The 19,993-nt window shown below is 37.3% G+C and overlaps 1 protein-coding gene across 9 annotated transcripts in view; it reads right to left on the reverse strand.

Moving 5' to 3' along the window:
• Positions 1 to 19,993, reverse strand: part of ERBIN (erbb2 interacting protein) — a 110,948-nt gene that overhangs the window by 87,089 nt on the left and 3,866 nt on the right. For 7 of the 9 annotated variants that reach the window (XM_052670012.1, XM_052670014.1, XM_052670009.1 and 4 more), the window contains one exon: positions 782 to 898. The gene's annotated coding sequence lies outside the window, so the exon portion shown is untranslated. Of the gene's footprint in view, positions 1 to 216; positions 265 to 781; positions 899 to 19,993 lie in introns of all 9 variants that reach the window. The other 2 variants (XM_052670013.1, XM_052670010.1) reach the window with 1 other exon arrangement.

The raw sequence follows: 19,993 nt of genomic DNA on the forward strand, positions 1-19,993 counted from the left end.
AATTCCTTTTGCAATGTATTAAGATCAAAATTCTGAAACACATCAATCATATTTTACTTACTAAATAAAACTTACTAAAAAAACCAACTCCTTATCACTTTACTTTGTCTCTAATTCTTTACAAGTCGATAACTGCATCTGTTGATGAACTACAGAATTAGAGGTGTTTAAATTAAAAAAAAAAAAGTTTCAACTTCCCAGAAAAATATCACTTACAACTTCATTCACATGGGTACAGAAAACCAAAGGAGTACATGCTTACAACTGCAAAGGAAAAAAAGAAAAACAAACAAACAAACAAAAAATTAATTCACGGCTAGGATGGGAGCACTTAAGTTAGCTTACTGAGGGCAGAAGTGCTTTTCACTGAGTTTTATTTCAGAGCCATCTGAACACACTGCCATAAAACGTCTAACTACTTCACATACATAACATTCTATAAAAAAAGTAATGCAGAAAATCAAACACATTAATACCTAGTACACAAAATATGTTTTGTGATTTAAACGTGAACAAAACAGCTACACTGCAGAGATACCCCTAACACTTCTTGACAGAAAGCCACCAGTTATCAGTTTTCACACATCTTCCCTACCAGCTACAAAAAATAAAATAAAATAAAATAAAATAAAATAAAATCAGCAATTAAAACAAAGGTTAGTCATCTTACATGCAAAGGCAAGAGAAGATACTTGCACATCATAGAACAACTAAAACAATACATGTACTCAAAACACTTCATTCCTTTTATCTCCTTCAATATCTCTAGACAGTCACCTACCCGAATCACTCCACCACTGCCAATTCACAGCACAGGAGTCTGAATCAGCTTCTGAACTTGGATCAAAGAATCACCAGGATGCAGCAAGGAGTTCATCAAACCATCCACCACACGAAACTGTGAAAAATAATTGGACAATGTTTTCAAGATGACAGGTATAAATGGCCTTATAAGAAAATAATCATTTCAAATCCAATCATTATTTTGGCTTTAACATCAGAACTAAATACAGAAGACACTGAAAGGGTAATGTGTAACATCAATTCAAGAGCCATTCTACAGTTACTCATGAATACCCCCTGTCAAATCTCAAAGTAATATAAATACTGTGCCAAAATACAGAAAAAGCTATAACTGATTATCACATCTCCATTTTACACCAGACAAAACCAAAACATATGCATTGATAGCAAGCTTGAGTTCAAAACAATTGTTATTTGTGAGAATGGATTTTTAAGAAATGACAGAGTTAACAAAATGCAACTGAAAACAACAGTTTGTGCAGGACCTACACAAGATGACTTTTCTCTTTAAAGGGTGCTTTCTGCTTTGCTTTTCTGGCACAGCTGAAGCACATTCTCTGAGAGAGAATCTATACCATCCACACTGTCACAAAAACTCCCACAGACCTCATGGGGAAATACAGCTCCTAGCAACAGATGAGTCCTTCAAAACGCAGCAATTATTTTAATAACCTACCAGACGCCTTTCATTTAGCTTAACATGAGATTTTATTGAAAGTCTGCAGCCACAGCTATTGGCAAGATGGTTGCTTACAAGTAGTTGAACCTCTTCTGAGAAGTTTTTCTGTCTGGAGAACATCTGTGGAATATTACCCTATACTCGGTATGCTGAGGACATAGTTTTACTATGTAGCCCTGGCTAGTAAGCAGGAATAATGAAGCAAGTCCAAGATGTATATAGAACACACCCATTGCCTCATCTTGATGACAATTCTTGGGGCCAGTTCAAATCAGGTGACAAAATACAGAAGGAGGACCATAAATTAGAAGAGAGTGGTTTCGTCATCTGCTTTCAAAACAGCAAACATATTCCATACAAAAAAAAAAAACAAAAAAAAACTAACAAATTCAGGTAGGTAAGTGAAATCAGTCTCTAAAGAAAAAAGATCCTGGGGGGGATATCAGATTCTAACATACCATATTATTTTTATAAAGCACTCAGTCACAAAACTGAGTTTAATAATTCCAAAAATTTCTAAGGTTAATGACTACTATTATTGCACATAAGACAACTTCTGTCCCTTTCAGAATACCTACTGTGATTTAGCAATCTCTAAAACCTCCATTCTAATGTAACCATTTAACAGATGAATTGTGTTTCAGCTTTGCCAAGATACTGCTGGTATGATTTCTCAAGGTCTTAAAGCCAGCAAATCAAGAAACCCTGAAGGATGCATGGCTCTAAGGTCATATAGCTACTTCCCTGGTTTGCTTGGGGGTAGAAGGGAGAGAAGAGGTTGTCTTCCTTTATGGTAGTGGAACTTTCCTTTGAAAATCTTCCTACTGCCTTTCTATGTACAGCCAAAATTTTACATGACCAAAAATACTAATGTAAGTACTATATTAAATGAAGTTCGTATCTGGCCAGTAACTCCCTCCACACACATCCCACTCAGAAACTGTTGTTTTATGATGTGATTTGAAACAACTTTCTTGGTTTGTAACTAACAAGAGCAGAATAACTTCCCTCTCTTTTGTCTCACCCTCTTCCACGTAAGGTTGAAATTTCAGTTCAGCCACAGATTTAAGTGTCATCCTTCAAGTGGACTGTCCAACATGCTGACTCCTCCAGATGACATGTCCAGGACAGTGACTGCCTCCATCAATTACTGAACAGTGCTTTAATCTGTGACATGCTATATCCGAAGCAGCAAGGACACAATAACTGTAGGGCCATATACACAATGACCAACTGCACTGATTTTTACATGAACGATTATTGCCTAGGTATTATGAAACTCTCCTCCATCTTCTTTTCTCTTTCCCTACTGACAAAGAGAGCTTTGTTACACTAGCTCAAAAGACAGACATCAATTTAACCTGACTGTCAAATGCAGTGTTTCCTGTGACCATTAACCACTTCCTTGTTTCTAAGATTCAAGTTTTTTCCTTAAGAAAAAAAGGGACTACTGTGGCATAAGTACTACAAGCACATAGTGCTGAGCTTGTCTCCAAAACTAAACATTTAGAAGAAGGAGAAATGAGCATTTTTAAAATCTTCAGAAAAAAATATCTTGTTTTGGTACTTCTTCCCCTAACTTTTTTATCCACAACATGACAATTTAGAAATTAAGTATCTACAATAGCTACTTCTAGCTTATTCATCACCACATGCTTTACTTTAAGTAAAACACAAGCTGCCTAATTAATTACAAGAACTGATTCCAACTCAAAGCCCTGATGATTGGGTCATTTAGTAAAAAAGCACATGCGTTACATTTGAGATATACTCATTTCAGAAGAGTTATAAACCAGAACTCTTCACAGCTAGACAGATTTTGCCACTGAGTGCACAGTCAACTCTTTTCGACAACATCTGATAGACAACAAGTGCTTTTGTGGCTGCGAAGCCAAACATGAGAATACTCAACTTGGATTTTCCTACCACACTTCAGAAAGTCATGCACCATTAAAAAAAAAAAAGTTATTAATTAAGAAAAGAAGTGGAAAATGCTTTTGTTGTTCATTTCTGGTTATCTGGTTACTTCTGTTCCTTTTTTCAATACTTCTATTGCATGAAAGAGCAGAATCTGACTAGCCTCATGAAGTTCTGTACAAGTATTGCAGGAAAGAGAAAGGTAGGGAAAGCGTTGTTATCCAGCACTTCAGATTTTCAAAGAATATATTTTGGTAAATTCATAACCCAAATCCATCTACTACTTTGGAACAGACTTACTGGACAAATATTATACAACCAGCATCATTTCACTACATAATTCACACAAAGCCAAAAAACATCATCATACTGCTCATAGCAATAGACACACTGATAGCAGTAAGCAATCACAATGATCATTTCAAGTAGCAAAACTCCTGAGAAATACTCCACTAAACAAGCCTTATAGGCTCAGAAAGACTATTAAAAAATGCTTGTTAGTCAGTCCTACTGCATCAGGAGATGTATATAAGCTAGCATTTTGCTTTCACAGGGAACAGAAGAAAAATTCGTTTTCCACTACATGATTCTCCCCTTCTTCATCCACCATGACAAAAGGAAAGATTTCCTTAAGCATGCTTCCAGTGAATGTCTAGTTCAAACTAAAGGGAAAATAAAGACAAAAATATGAATTTATTAATTCATGAACACAACTACTTGGAAAGCAATAATATTAGTTTAGCAGTAATATTAATACATTTGGGTATGAAAAGAACAAAGAGTCTTATCCATGAGTGGTTTGTGAAAGCAACTAAATACTTTCTGGAGATAATAGAGGATGGATATAATTACAGAAAACACACACCCAAATTAGTTATTTCATATTACAAGAAGTTATTTTGACACATTCATTCTTCACTCATTCCAAAAATCAGTGAGAGTTTACACATCCTTGACTACTATCCTTCAAACCTTAATATATAATTTTGTTATATAGCAATTCACTTTCCTGGAAAGTAAGTGATTGACAGGAGAATGAATCAACTTGCAGATTCTGTGCAAGTGTAGGTACTTGCCAACAAGTAGCTCAACAAATTAGTTTTTTACACAACCTAAAAATAGAGAAATTTGACACTGCATCCTACTTTCTTCTTTAAATGAATAACTTCATGACAGAAAAGGAAGGAAGCCCTCCTAAATAGTGTATATTATTGCACTCAGCTCAGCCTCATCACCGGCTGTAATTTCAGCAAGCATAACTTAATTCCTATCCAAGAGTCAAGACTGATACAAGAAAATTTATGATCTTAGCAGAAAGAGTGATTTCCATGTTGGATATTAAAGTTAGGGATCTTAAAATATCTCTTTTTTTCCCCATCTTTTTAGATAGACACACACACCCCTCTATATTTATATATATCACAAGACAAATGTGAAGATACATATTTAGTTCACTTTTGTAAACCTTTTCTGCCCAACAGTAAGACAGAACAGATACACAGAAACTGGAGTTCAGTATTTCATGAGTATTTCATGAATCAGAGTGTCTGATTCTTCCCAAAAGAGATAAATACCAATAGGAGAGATTAGGGGGCAGTCAGAAGCAAGCAGAGACAAAAGGAATTTCGTTTTCATGTTTTAAAGTGGAAAAAAACCATAAGACAGACAACTTCCAAATTAGAAAAAGTGAACATAGGTAATAATATCTTCACCAAGTATTCATTTGACAGGCAAGAGTGGAGAAAATTAAGATGTGACAGTATAAGATACACCTGCACTCAGGTTGAAAGTCATTTCCAATTCACCATGCTCTGAATTGTTACTACAGATATACTCTACATGGAAAATATGACAATAATCACAACTGTTTAACGCTTATTTAAAAAAAAAAAAACAATTTGGTTGACCTTTCAATTCATAAATAGTCCGTGAATGTGTTTCTTTTAAGATGAACTGTAGTAAATTTTGGTTTGAGATTGGGGAAAAGACCATACCACGTGACCTTTAATTCATAAGATTAAGTTTTGGCCCCACAGAACTTCATAGCTTCACAACAGTTCCTGTTAAGTATGGAAAAGATCAGCATTAGGGACCTGCCTTAAGGAAAAAAATTACCATCTCCAGTTAATGCTTAGGCTAATCCTTGTACTACATAAGTTGAGAGGGGAAAAAAAAAAAGCACAGGCTAGAATATAGCATTCAAACTAATTCAGGACTTGATATATTCTGAGTTTTTTTTCAATCCTTGCACGTTGGGGAAAATAATTTTATACTGAATGTATTTTCCTCTGATACGCAACATGACATAACAAACTTGGAGGAGTTATTTCACAGAATCATACAGTAGTTCAAGTTGGAAGGGATCTTAAAGGTCACCCAGTATGAACTCCCTTGCCATGGGCAGGGGAACTTCTACAATGTTTTCCCAGGGCCCCCTCCAAACTGGCCCTGAACACCTCCAGGGATAAAGTATTCAAAGATTCTCTGGGCAGTCTGAACCAACTCCTCACTACCCTCAGATAATGAGCTTTCTATAATCATCTAATCTAAACCTCTCCTCTTAATTTGAAACTATTATCCATATCCCATCACTACACTCCCTAAAAAAATTCGATTTTTCTGGTAGTCCTATTAGGTATTGGAAGACCATACTAAGGTCATTCCAGACCTCTCTCTTCTCAAGGCTGATAAACCCTAGCTCCCTCAGCCTGTGCTTCATAAGAGAGGCACTACAGCACACTGATCGTCTTTATAGTCTAATCCAGAAGCACTCCAAGAGCTCCACATTCTTCTAATGCTGGAGGACCAGAGCTAAACATACTACTCCAGGTGGGGTCTCATAAGAGCAGAGGAGAAAAAAAAAAAAAAAAAAAAAAAAAAATCACCTTCCTCATCCTTCTGGTCATGCTTCTTTTAATGCAGTCCAGGGTACCATTGGCTTTCTGGGCAGCAAGCACACTGCCAATTCATGTCCAATTTTTATTTATGTTTAAATCATCCAACACTTCCTAAACCTTATCATCACAGCTACAATTTATTCACTCATTACCCAATCTGAATTGATGTCTGGGATTGCCCCAGTCCAGGTGCAGGACTATGCCCTTTGTTTTGTTCAGCTTCATGAGATTCACATGGGTCCACCTCTCAAGCCTCCCAGGGCTTCCATCCTCTGGATTGCATCCTTTCCGTCCAGTGTGTTGACAACAGCACACAGCTTGGTGCAAACATATTGAAGGCTATTCAACCTCTCTGTCCATGTCACCAACAAGTTAAACAGCATTAATTCCAATACCAGCCTTGGAGGAACACCATTCGTTACTGGTCTCTACTTGGACATTGAGCCACTAACTGCAACTCTTCCAATGCAACCATCCAGCCAATTCTTTGTGTACTGAGTGGTCCATTTATCAAATCAACATGTCTCCAGTTTAGAGACAAGAATGTCCTTCAGAACAGCATCAAATACTACTTGCACAAGATCAGGTAGTTCAGCTGCTCTTCTCTTATCCACCAGAGCTGTAACCCCACTGCAGAAGGTCACCAAATCTGTCAGATACGATTTGCCTTCAGTGAAGCCATGCTGGATATCCCCAGTCACCTCTTTGTTCTCCACATGCCATAGCATACTTTCCAGGAGAATCTGCTCCCCAACCTTGCTCAGTAGAGATGAGAGTGACTACTCTGTTGTTGTTGTCTGGATCTTCCTTTTTCCCCTTGCCAAAAAAAGGTGCTATGTGTCCCTTTTTCAGACCCTGGGAACCCTGGGAAACTCACTTAACTGCCATAACTTTCAAATTAGATATGTGGTAGCTTAGCAACATCCTCATGAAGTTCAACAAGGCAAAGTGCAAGGTCCTACACTTAGGTCAGGGCAGTCACAAGCACAGATACACTTTGAGCAGAGAATGGCTTGAGAGCATCCATGAGGAGAAGGATTTGGGGATGCCAGTTTCCAAGTCTCCCAATGGATTACATGCACCAGTACCCTAAAGTGCCAAAAGTTTGCCTTTCTGAACACTGGGATCTTGATTCTACTTCAAACCCATTTTATATATCTCAAGACTGAGAATTCTACTAATGCATGATCACTACAGTCCAGACTTTCTCCAATCTTGACATCCCCAGTAGGTTCTTCCACCGGGAAGCAACAGATCTGGCAACATACGTCCCCTAGCACAGTTTTCTATCACCTGTAATTTCATAGATTAAAGACTAGGATGTACAAATAAACTACTGGCATGAGAAATTGTTTTTTAGCTGCTTAAGGATATTTTCAAAACTATCCATTTGATACATTACTACTCCAGTGAGTAAGTAACAAACAGCAAAGCCTCTCCTGCAGAAGCAATTTTTGCTAATACTAGTATAAACGAAAATCAGTTCACACAAACTAGGCCAAATTTTTCTCATCTCTTTAAGAAACACAGTGTAAGGAAAAAAATGTAAACTTAACATTAGATCTAATGGAAAGAGTTTTACTTGCAACAATATGAAAATACTTTTCCTCCTTACAATAGAAAGGAAAGAAAAACTCGCTTTTCTACATCATTGCCACTCTACTCTCCTTAGAGCATCAGATAGAAACACATTATTGGAGTCCATGACTGAGTGAAAGAATATCCTGAATCAGCAACAGAAATTCAAAAACCAAGCCAAGTCACACTGAGTTTAATCCAAACTACAGACTTCTACAGAAAGACTAAGACTGAATTTTCCCTACTCACACTTGCCTTCCATTTAATATTGAGCTCAGACAACCAGTACAACATGGAGGACACAAGGAAGAGACCTGTCAGCCTCACCTCAATCCTTAAGAAGTTGACAGAGAAATCATTTCTAGTCACAAGAAGGACCCAGAGAGTAGCAATCAGTGGTGCAAAGTCTAGTTTGCTGGAGGTCAGTAATGAGAAGAACACCCCAGGGATCTATAGTGAGTACAGACCTGTTTAACTTCTTCATTAACAATCTAGATGATGGGGCAAAACACACCCTTGTCAAATTCACAGACAAAATGAAAGTAGGGGCAGTGGCTTACTCACTAGAGGGCCATGCAGCCATCCAGAGGGAACTCCATAGGCTAGAGAGACGGGCTGACAGGAACCTCGCGCAGTTCACCAAGGAGAAGCGCACTCTTGCATCTGGGGAGGAATAACCTCAAATTGGACTGGAAAACAGACCTGTGGAAAAGTGCCTGGAAGTCCTGGTAGACACCAAGGTCAACAAGACTCAGTAATGTGCCATGATGCTAATGCAGCAAACTGTATTCTTGGCTGCATTAGGCAAAGTACTGCCAGCAGATCAAGAGATGATCCTTCTCCTCCTCTCAGCACTGGGAAGGATGTATCTAGAGTGCTGTTTCCAGTTCTGAGCCAATGAGTACAAGAGAGACATAGGCATGCTGGAAATAATCCAAAAGACAGTCACATCAAGACGAAGGAAGGAAGGAATTGGAGGAATTGAGCATCTCTCCTGTTAGAGGCTGAGAGAAGGGATCTCACCAATGTCTCATCTACCTGAAGGGAAAGTGCAAATAAGATGAAGCCAGGCTCTTCACAGTGGTGCCTTGGACTGGGACAAGAAGCTGTGTGCACAAACTGGAACACAGAAGGTTCCCTCTGAGTATCAGGAAGCACTTCTGTGCTGTGCAGGTGACAGAGCACTGGCACAAGCAGTCTCTTAAGAGATCTTCAAAAGTTGCCTGAACACAAGCATGGGCACCCTGCTCTGGATGTCTCTGCTTGAGCAGCGGCTGGACCCAGAGGTCCCTGCCTATCTCGACCACTTTGTGATTCTGTAAAACATACCATGAGTCCAATCAGTGACTGAAGCAGTAAAGGACTCTGCAAGATACTGGAGGGAACTTCTTTCTAATTGGATTGACTTGCTCACTTCCAGTGCAAAATCTCTGCACATAAAACAAGGAAACTGCTACAGGAAGAAAAGAGGAAGCATCTTGTCTCCTGTTGGAGAAAATTCAGCATATCACAGGACTACGCATTCCACACAGATTTTCCAAACTTAGACTCCTTCAAAGTAAAGGTGATAATTATTATTTTTGTCTTTACTCTGAGCATTAAAAAGATGCATCAAAACAAACATTTTGAAAAAGAGTTGTTAATGGCTCACAAAGCACAACAGCACACTCAGGTAGTAAAATTCACCGGTCAAATTTTACAATTTAGTCTGCCTTGGATTCACATGGTTGAAGTCAACCATGACAAAAAGCACCGGAGGCAACAGTTTGGAGGGAAAAAAAAATAAAAATAAAAATAGTTAACCATTCCAAATCTCAGTTCTGCAGATACTCCAGGCCACAAGAAGAAGCAAAGTTATAGTCTATGTAATGCTATGTCAGCAGTTGCACATTTGAAGGTCAGAACTGGAAGAAATACCTATAGGATGTGGTCTAAATGAAAGACAACCTTTTCAGCAAATACCGTAAATATTTTGTAACAAAATATTAATTTTCATAAATCTAAAGTAATGCTTTATATGTTAGTAACATCTAGCTTTACATTCATTAAACAGCAAAACTATATCATACAGAAGAGACCATCACCCCTAACATGTCAAACTCTGGCTGTTGTGTTTTTTTTTTTTTTTGTCTCGGTTTGTCTTTCATATAAATAAACTAGGAACTAATTCTTAAATTCAAAAGCAACCAATACCAGAAAGCACTTTATCAGTAAACGTTCCTGGTTAAGAATTTTAGCTTTTCAGGTAGTGTGGACTAATACAGAATCACAGAATCACAGAATTGCAGGGGTTGGAAGGGACCTCCAGAGATCATCGAGTCCAACCCCCTGCCAAAGCAGGTTCCCTACAGCAGGTCGCACAGGTCGGCATCCAGGCAGGTCTGGAACATCTCCAGAGAAGGAGACTCCACCACCTCCCTGGGCGGCCTGTTCCAGTGCTCCGTCACTATACTATACTATATATATATATATAATACAAATATAATACAAATATATAAATATAATATTAAGGCTAAAATAATCCCGTAGAAAATGAATACCAAGTTTTAATTCAAAACTTTTTTTTTTTTTTTTTTTTTATTTAAATAGCGAATAGATTTGTAAAAAGGAACAAAGTTGTGAAATACACAGTTGGGCCACTGCATCTCCCATCTGTCCTACTGCCACTCCATATCAGATAGACCTACTACTTAGAGAAGAATGCAACCCATTCCCAATTTTAAAAGGTGAAACAATTTATGCCATGTTAAGTCCTTGTAATAAAACAACTACTGGGGAACGTTTAGCTGTTCAGATGTAAAGCAAGTCTAATAGTTTGTATGGATGAAACCAGTGCCTCTGCAGACCACATGAGATTTGAATTCAAGTTAGAATGAAATGCACACCTAACATAATTCTGATAATAAGAAACGGATAAAAATTCCACAGAACTCTCTTCTATCCTGCTTGCAAATCTACAGTCAGTCTTTGACAGCCTAAGGAAAAGGGATACTTTCAAAAGGAAAATACTAGGAAGGACGAAACAAAGCATAACAATCAAGATGCTATTATAAACCAGAACATAGAGCTGATTTGAGTTGCAAACTATCTCACAAAGGGTAAAATTCACAATAAGATAATTGTTACAAAGGGTAAAATTCGCAATAAGATAATTGTTTGCTTAAGATGTTTTTAGAGAGAGAGACTCACTAAATATGAGAAGTTGGCTCTACATTGCTACCAATAACATATACATGTTAGTAGAAAATCTGGAGTGAACTCCAGAGGAAGAATAAATAAATCAGTGGACTCCATAGTTTTGTTTACCTATTAAAACTATAAGTGATGAGAACTTATGAGAAGTGATGAGAAGTTGTTCAAACAAAAAAAGGACAGAAGTAAACCATGGACCTGATGGAAAATATCTTCATGTCATTACTTCTGATACTTTCTAAAATTCAGTAGCTATAGGACAGAGTTGCAGCCACTGATAAATATGGAGAGGAGTAGAAACAATGGAATGCATCATGCTTGAACAGGAAAGGCTTTCCTATGCATAACAGGACCAACATTTGTTCATAAAACACAAAATTTCTTGGTTAGAATGAAGACAGCTGCCATGCTGCAGACAATTAAGGCAGAGAAAGAAGACATTTTCATTCCTATTTATGCTCTCTACAGAATCTCTCCTAGCTATACGATATATACTGATAGAGACTACTACTATACTGAAGAGAGCTGGTGAGACCAGACAAAATAATACATCACAGTCAGGGAAAACTGGTAGAGTGGCAAAACAAATCTGAAAGCACACGAGAACTGAAATGAGGTGGACCTAAACACACGGAAGTAACTGCAGAAATTCTTATGGACTGTACATATTGTCTCAGCACATGAACACTTTCTTGGTAGCATCATTACCATGGAAAAGCTAAAGACTTCAAGAAGCAACAGGGAATTCAAAAGAGAAACACCAACATTTCTTCCTTCAGTTCAGAAGACAAGATTAGCAAGATTGCACTCCACTTCAAGACAGATCTGTTAATCTTGCATACCTACACATACATTTATACAAAAAGAATACAGAAATTATTATGGCTTCAGCTACAGCCAAGTTTTAGGAGAAACTATCTCATTATTAAATGCTTGATTTAAATACATCCATGCTTGCTACAGCTATGAAAATACTTCCTCAACTCCCTCCTCCTTCAGGGTGCTATCACAGGACAGAACAACACTGAAGACCTCATGTAAAAAATTAACCTCAGTGAATTATATAACTGTATGACTAGTAGCAGAAGAAAAAAAACATTCAGAAAGTACAAACAAAACTGCTTTAAACATACATGCTGTTTCTCTGGGTTAGCTTAAGACAGCTACAAAATTAAAGTTTTCAAATTACTTGAGAGCAGAAGCAAAATCTACAAATTTAGAGTTGGAAACTGAAACAAAGTGACCACCACCCTCTTTGCAAACAAGGAAGTAAGATACAACAAAATGCCCTCTACCATGAGTTTGCTTCTTTATCATAAAATCCTGCAATACATGGAGCTATTATTGAATGTTTTCACTTCCCATCTTGAGAACTTGCTGAAATTGCAGAGTTAGGGCAGAAGTGAAAAATTAACAGCAGGAGACATTAACAATGCTGTTTCTCTACCTGCAATATCAAGCAAATACATACATCTCTCTTCAGAAGGTAAAGAAAAGCATGTCACCAGCCATAACAAATTAAATAAATGGTCTTATATGCCGTGCACATGCCTAAATATTCAAAAATTAAAATACTCTTTTTCATATACAACACCCCTACTGATAGCCTTTAAGTTTCCATTTCAGTATACAGCACGTGTTAATAAAAAAAGCAAAGGTATAGGGAAATGAACAGCAAAGAAAATACCAAAAGCCTAACCCAGCAATTAATACTTAATACTACTCTCAATACATACAACACTAAGTCCTTTTAACCCCTCAGTTTGTGAGGGTAGGGGAACAGATTTGAAAAGCATAGCTAACATATTCTGTTTTGCATGAGTGTGAAATTTTTATTCATTTGACATATGTTGCTTCCTGAATGAATTTAATATATTTTGGTATTCCAGCACAAAACTGCTCTCATCATATTTGGCACTTCATGTACAATGTAGCCAGGAAACCACTCCTTACACTACTCAGCCATCTGCAGCAGATAGTAAAGGTTTTTAAACAAGCAAGCTGCACTGTTGTAAATATGCAGTATTTCAGTATAAAAGTTCTCATCCGTTAACTAGACTTTTCCCGCAGATAAATTCATGAAACACATAGCAGTACAACACAAATTAACATGGTAAAGGGGAAAGAAAAAAGAAAATTTCCATCAGAAGATCGACAGTTAATTTTTATTTGTTTATTTATTTTTTTACAATGTGCAGTCTGTATATTAAAAACAAAAACCCGATGTCCTGCTTCATATGCACCCCACTCCAAAAACATAATTACCAAAACTTCTAGCTAAAACTAGGACGATCAAACAAAGGTCAGACGAACATAGTAGGCTCAAAAAAATAACAGACTGAGAATCAGAAATCAGAGACTGGAAACATGAGAGGAAGAACTATACCAAATACCTTGAAGCTAATAACAAAGCACATAAGCTGCCCAGAAAACTCCTGCACCACATCTAAACAGGTTACACAACTCAGCTGGTGGTGAAAGTAATACAAGCGGAAACCCACTCACAGAACACAGTTTAAAAGACAGGAGTGCTTGCAGGGGCACATATTCAATCCCCATTAGGGACTGCTCTATTGCAAAAAAAAAAAACCAACAAAAAAACCAACAAAACAGATACTACTACAAACACAAGTAGAGATGCATTCTGAAAGACAAAATGCTGTAATGAAACGCAGTGCTTAAAGAAACAGAACATGCAAAAGGAGTTTGAGTTTTCTTTAGAATGCTCTGTCTTAAAGAACGTTTCTGTCGTTATTCCACTGCCCATCTCAGCAAGTCAGTTTATTTTTTGCCTTCCCATATCTTTTTACGAAATGTTGTACTGGAAAAGCAAGTTTATATTTGCAGTTAAGCTTTAAAAAGCACTTTTTTCACTGTTTCGGTAAGGAATAGCCAGTCTATTTCAATAAAGAGAATTAAAAATAAAAATCAGTATTTTCCAGATTCAGTGTACCTTCTCCTTCTAGTTTACACAATAATAATGATGAAATAATAATGATACTAGGCCAAAACCCCTCTCAGCAGCATTAGTGTCTTGGACAAACAAAAGAATGCCTGAACTTTATTTTTTTCTTCTTATACATTCATACATTCATACATAAATCCTCATCTATATCAATCAGCAATTATAATTTTGGTATACAAGAATTACTTTTCTTTGCCTGAGCCATGGTTCTAAATACAAGACTTTTCAAGAAGTCTCCCATGTGGTGAAGCACTATTTTTCTTGACCCGTATTTAGCTTTACTTTCAGAACATACAACTTCAGTTTTGCCAATTTGTAATCTCTTTTCACTCCTAACACAGTAAATAAGCATGTAAGTGAAGTTATTTTTCTCTTCATGTACTGTTGTGTTATTCCATGCTAAGAGACTGTGATCAGACTTTAAAAAAAAAATCAAAAACCACAATAAGTTTTATTTTAATGCATCAGGTGTTCTGAAGATTAGATAAGAAAATGTTACAACAAAATTTAAAATATATATGTTTTCTTAAGTGGTTTCCAATGTATTCTTTGTCTCCTTAGATAGTGAGGAGTAGAAGTTTACAGTTCACAATTAAAAAAAAAATAATAATTGAAGAATTATTTGGGATTTAGATAACTACACTGAAGGACAAGTTCTCTGTAACCAAATTATCAAAGTTGTTAATACAGCTTAAATAGAGAAAAAGTTTTCACCAATAAGAAAGTTTAAACAATTCATTCTTCCTTGCCATCACAGTGCAAATTACAGCCTCAAAACTTCCACTTAACTTCCCTAAATCCCATGCTTTTTTAGTAGGAGGAAAATAGTTACTTCAGTGGCACCAAAGAAATATTTTAAGAAGTAGGGCAGTGCTTTACTAATTGGCTGCTGAAGTAATAAGCCTTTTTTCCTCACACTAGGAAAAAGACCTGAAGAAGACAAAGTGGAAATTCCAGAAAAATTCTTAACTGTGATTTCAAATAACTTTAATTATCCAATGGCTACTTCTCCCCTCAGACGCTTCAGTGATTAAAAACAAGTTTATACAAGTTTCAGGAAAAATAATAGTATTCCCATGCTAAGGTCATTCCAAAAAAGATATTTCAAATTCAGAAGTTGAAATATAACTATTAGTATTTAACGCAAATTGAATATCTTGTTATCTATGAATCTGAAATGATTGAACACCTAATTGAATTCAGTAGCAACAGGCAGGGACTTACTACACCTGGGACAGATGGAAGTGAGTGCACTGTTTCCGAAAGTCTGGGTTACAGTTTGCTGCTTCGTGACCAGGTTTTTTGAAGTAGAGGTATGAGAAAAGTAAGAATGAGATCTAAAAGTAACTGTGAGTAGAGATTCACTTCTCTTCCATCCTGTAATCCTGTTTTAATTCATTCTCTTTACAGGGCCATGATCTTTCCCATGAGTTGTCACAGACTGCTACTGCACAACCAATTCAGTAACAGCAATGTCATGAAGGAATACAGAACACTGGAAATCCTGACAATGCCTCTCCTTCCTTTTTACCAGTACCGAACAGGAAAACTCCACAAAAACATTTGTCTGCTCCACCTTTCTCTAGTAAAAGCAGCACTGCAAGAAGAACACAGGAATGCCACAATCCTCAGCACCTTTGCTTTGCTTCAGTGAAGTAAGACAAAAGTGCTGAAGCTCTGATCTCTGAGTGAGGAGCTCACTCAAATAAATACAAATGAAAAAGTAAATTTATCTCATCTAAGTCTATTAAAGGTCATTTTCATTTTACCTTGCTTTTTTAGTTTTTGTATTGTCTATGTTTTAAATTTCTTAGATGAAATTTCTGGTAAGAGACCTGAAGTATGGAAGTCTACATTAAGAATAATGCACTGGAAGAACAGGATTTTGTAACACCCACAGAAAGCTCCCTCCTATATAGAACATTGTTTCAGGAAAAAAAAAAAAAAATCTCTTAAAATAAGATGCCAATGATGCACTGTAGTTAAACAATAGCATAGTAAAAACAGTAAAGCTCCAGTAGTTTCTCTCTCCCATGTCAGTGTTTCTGATCTTATCTATCAGAATTAGAGCCAGATGGCATGCCAAATTCAGAGGCCCAATTGATTTCCCCTTCCTGCCACATTCCCAGACAGGATGGGAACACACAGGTTTAAGCATCTTTCTCCTCTTTCCACTTACAACTGAAGCCTTAAGTTAATTTTTTCCTTCAGGAAAACTAAAACAAAAAAAAAAACAAAAAAAAAACCAACACCCATACATGAACCAACAAAAATTACCTTAAAGTCAAATTTTACATTTTTTTCCGAGTACTATTTAGCATTCTTCACTCTATTCCCTGTGTCTGTAAATTCTTCCCCCAGAAAGTAATCTACTGAAAAATTCACTAGTATTTTCCTTTACTTAGAATAAATAATCCTACATAAGTTTAGTAGAGCTGAATTAAACCGTACAAACACTGGATAACTGTGACTAACTATGAGTCACAGAGATGTGAACTTAAGGAATTTTCTCTCACTAGTCAGCTCAGAAACAAAACGAAAACAAACAAACAAAATAGCACAGCTCAGAATTTAAAGATCTATGGTTTCAGAGCTAATATCACAAATGATCATGAGAGCAGAAATCCAAAATGAGTATGCTCTCCTAGGAAGAGCTCACTACCAAGATGACCTTCCAGGTCACCATCAAGTCATTTGCCACTGCAAAAAGATATACAAGCAGCATCTTGAGAGTGTAAGATAACAGCTGTAAGCACATTCATCTTCCCTCAGCGCACCCATCCATTAGAAGAAAGGGAAAACAAGTGAATTCAACACCTGCAAGTTATACTCTGTAGCAGAGAATACAAGTGGCTGTAGAACACTAAGGTCAGGAAGGCCCTAGGCTTTTTTCCTGTCATAATTTTCACTTTACTGTTATTAAAAATATATACCTTGATCTTGGAAATACTTATCTAGCCAAGCTTTTCTTTTACTTGGACCGCAAGTACAGATAAGCACATGCAGATTATTAAACATAACAGAAAAAGAAATAATAATAAGAAATTAGTATAATTATTTAAGAGTTCTCTGATATCCTATTTCATATAATCTACCCCTATTCCATTTTCAGGGTTACCTGTAAATGAAGGCAGAAGAACTGCAGTAAACATAGAATCACAGAATGGTTTGGGTTGGAAGGGACCTTTAAGATCACCTAGTTCCAATCCCTTGCTATAGGCAGGGACACCTCCCTCTAGACCAGGTGGCTCAAAGTCCCATCCAGCCTGGCCCTGAACTCTTTCTGGGAGGGGGCATCCAAAAGTTCTCTGGCAACATGTTCCAGGGTCTCACCACCCTCACAGTAAGGAATTTCTTCCTAATACTTAGTCTAAATCTGTCCTCTTCCAGTTTAAAAAATTTCCCTTCATCCTGTCACTACTACATGCCCTTCTAAAGAATCCCTCCCCACCCGTCCTGTAGGCCCCCTTCAGGTACTGGAAGGCTGCTATAAGGTCTCCTTGAAGCTTTCTCTTCTCCAGTCTGAATAGTTACAGCTCTCTCAGCCTGTCTTCATAGTAGAGGTGCTACAGCCCTCTCATCTTTGTGGCCCTCCTCTGGACCCCCTCCAACAGCTCCATGTCCTTCTTGTGTTGGGAACTGTATACAGCACTCCAGGTGGGGTCTCATGGGAGCAGAATAAGAGGGACAGAATCATCTTCCTCGACCTGCTGGCCACACTTTTCTTGGTGCAAGCCAGGACAGTTTGCCTTCTGGGTTGCAAGAGCACATTGCTGTCTTGCGCTGAATCTTCCATCAGCCAACATCCCCAAATCCTTCTTCTCAGGGCTGCTCTCAAGCCATTCTCTGCCCAGTCTCTATCTGTGCTTTGCACAAGTCCAGACAGATGACATCAGTTGCTCTTCCTTATCCACTGACGCTCTAACTCCATCATAAAAGGCCACCAAGTTTGTCAAGCATGACTTGCCTTTGATGAAGTCATGTTGGTTACCACTGATATTAATTTTGCTGACAAATTACTGACAACTGGGATCATTTTCAGAGCTATCACTTCTTCCTTCAAAAAGATTAATTCCAAGATCACTACAGTAAAGTGCAGAGAAAAAGCAGCAGCTCTCAAAACGTTTTATTTCCTAGCAGCCTACCAGAAACATTCCAAATGAGTCTGGAAATGCTTTCCATCATCCAAACACTAAAAATTACATCCATGGCAAAAACATTTTGATTTTTGCTGAACCTGCAACTTATGCTCAAAAGAATCTGGTGCTGCATTTCAGACACTATTCAGATGTAGATCATTTTTACATCCAGTTTTCCAGGGATACAGATAGAATTTCAGATATTTTAAATTCAGCATTGATAACCAAATGTATCTGAACAAAGAGAGAAAGTCGCTGGCCACTTCACAGAATCCTTTTGAAATTAGAATTGCACTAGAAACTTTTCATGCAAGTACTCTTGTACACTACTTTTGTATACTACATCAGAGCTTCCTCTAAGCCTAAAGCTAGCAACCAGCACAACTGAGACAAGAGGTAGACATTGAGCACAACCAGCCCACAGGAAGGCACCTACTTCCTAAAACAGAATTTTACCTTCAAGAGAGCATAACATTCAACACTTCAAACAAGTAGTCCCTTCCTATCTGTTCCCAGAAATTCTGCTCACACAGCTGCAGTCTCTCCCACTGGAAGTGTGATAATGCTGAACAGTCAAACAGACATGGTTCAAGTAGTAAATTATTTATCTCTGTTTATTCCACCTTTGCAAGTTTCATGACAAAGACTACAAGACAAGAAGTGCAGGAATGCACATACTGAACTACACAAAAAGAGAACTGAACATTATGAGATCATTAAAAGCTTATAACAATGTTCAGTTTTGCTCATACACCTAGTGAATTCTTAACTGACCACTCTGAGATTACCAACCTGCAATTTCTTCCAGTTGTTACTCCTGCAAAGGCGTTTACACAGAAATTAGAATTAGAATCAAAAAGTTTGCTTATAGTAGCTGCTTCAATTTGCATATGTATTATAGCTTTATACTTGCAGAATTTAGAGTTACAGAGAGCTGGAGAACCCATAGCTTCATTTTAAAAAGATACAAAGATGTATAATATCATATTTAAAATTTGGGAAACTAGGCAGAAGTTGTACATTTTTGAATCATTCATCTTTGAGGTACCTTCATTCTTACAAGGACAGATGCTGTCTTTATTATTTTAAGTAACCTTTTAGGTCTAGACCAGGCATGTTCAAAGTACAGCACAGGACATCCCAACCTGCAACTGCCACCTGAAACACACCATCACACTGGCAGCTCTGCCCCACTGAGTGGCCTGGTCCAGCCCCAGCCGCACACTCATTGCTCACAGCAGCCAAACATCACTGTCTGAGCTGAAATCAGGGCAGAGGGAGAGTACAGGGCAGTGCTAATTCAAGTTACACCAAATAATTGTACATTCCCTGCTTCTACAACACCTTTACAGAAAATACAGACAAAATTAAACAAAGAGTAATAAGTCAATAGCTGTACTGAAATAAGTATCAGAGGGGAAAAAAAAACCCTTAAGAGCAGATGATGAAGAACATTACCAAAAAAGTAGAATAATCCCACGGTTACTACATAAAAATACTAGCAACTTCATTACAGCAATATTTACCTCTCCTATTCTTCTTACGCAGAAGATGATTTATAGATCTCTACCAAATCAGCATCCTCACTTTCAAAAATTAGTTGTTACAAAGTTATACTCTCAACACATGAACAATGAATTTTTAATCAGAAGTTAAAGCTGTATTTTAGTAGTCATCTTTTTACTAATTAAAAATCTCACAGAAAAATAAAAGAAACCAAGTACACCAAGTCCAGTTAAGCTCTCACCTGTTTCCTCAAACTAAATAAAGCTGCCGAATAATTAATAGTTACTGACGTACAACAGACACTATTTTTTACTGT

Source organism: Tympanuchus pallidicinctus, unplaced genomic scaffold (genome assembly GCF_026119805.1).
Source record: "Tympanuchus pallidicinctus isolate F22 unplaced genomic scaffold, pur_lepc_1.0 scaffold9, whole genome shotgun sequence".
Taxonomy (NCBI): domain Eukaryota; kingdom Metazoa; phylum Chordata; class Aves; order Galliformes; family Phasianidae; genus Tympanuchus; species Tympanuchus pallidicinctus.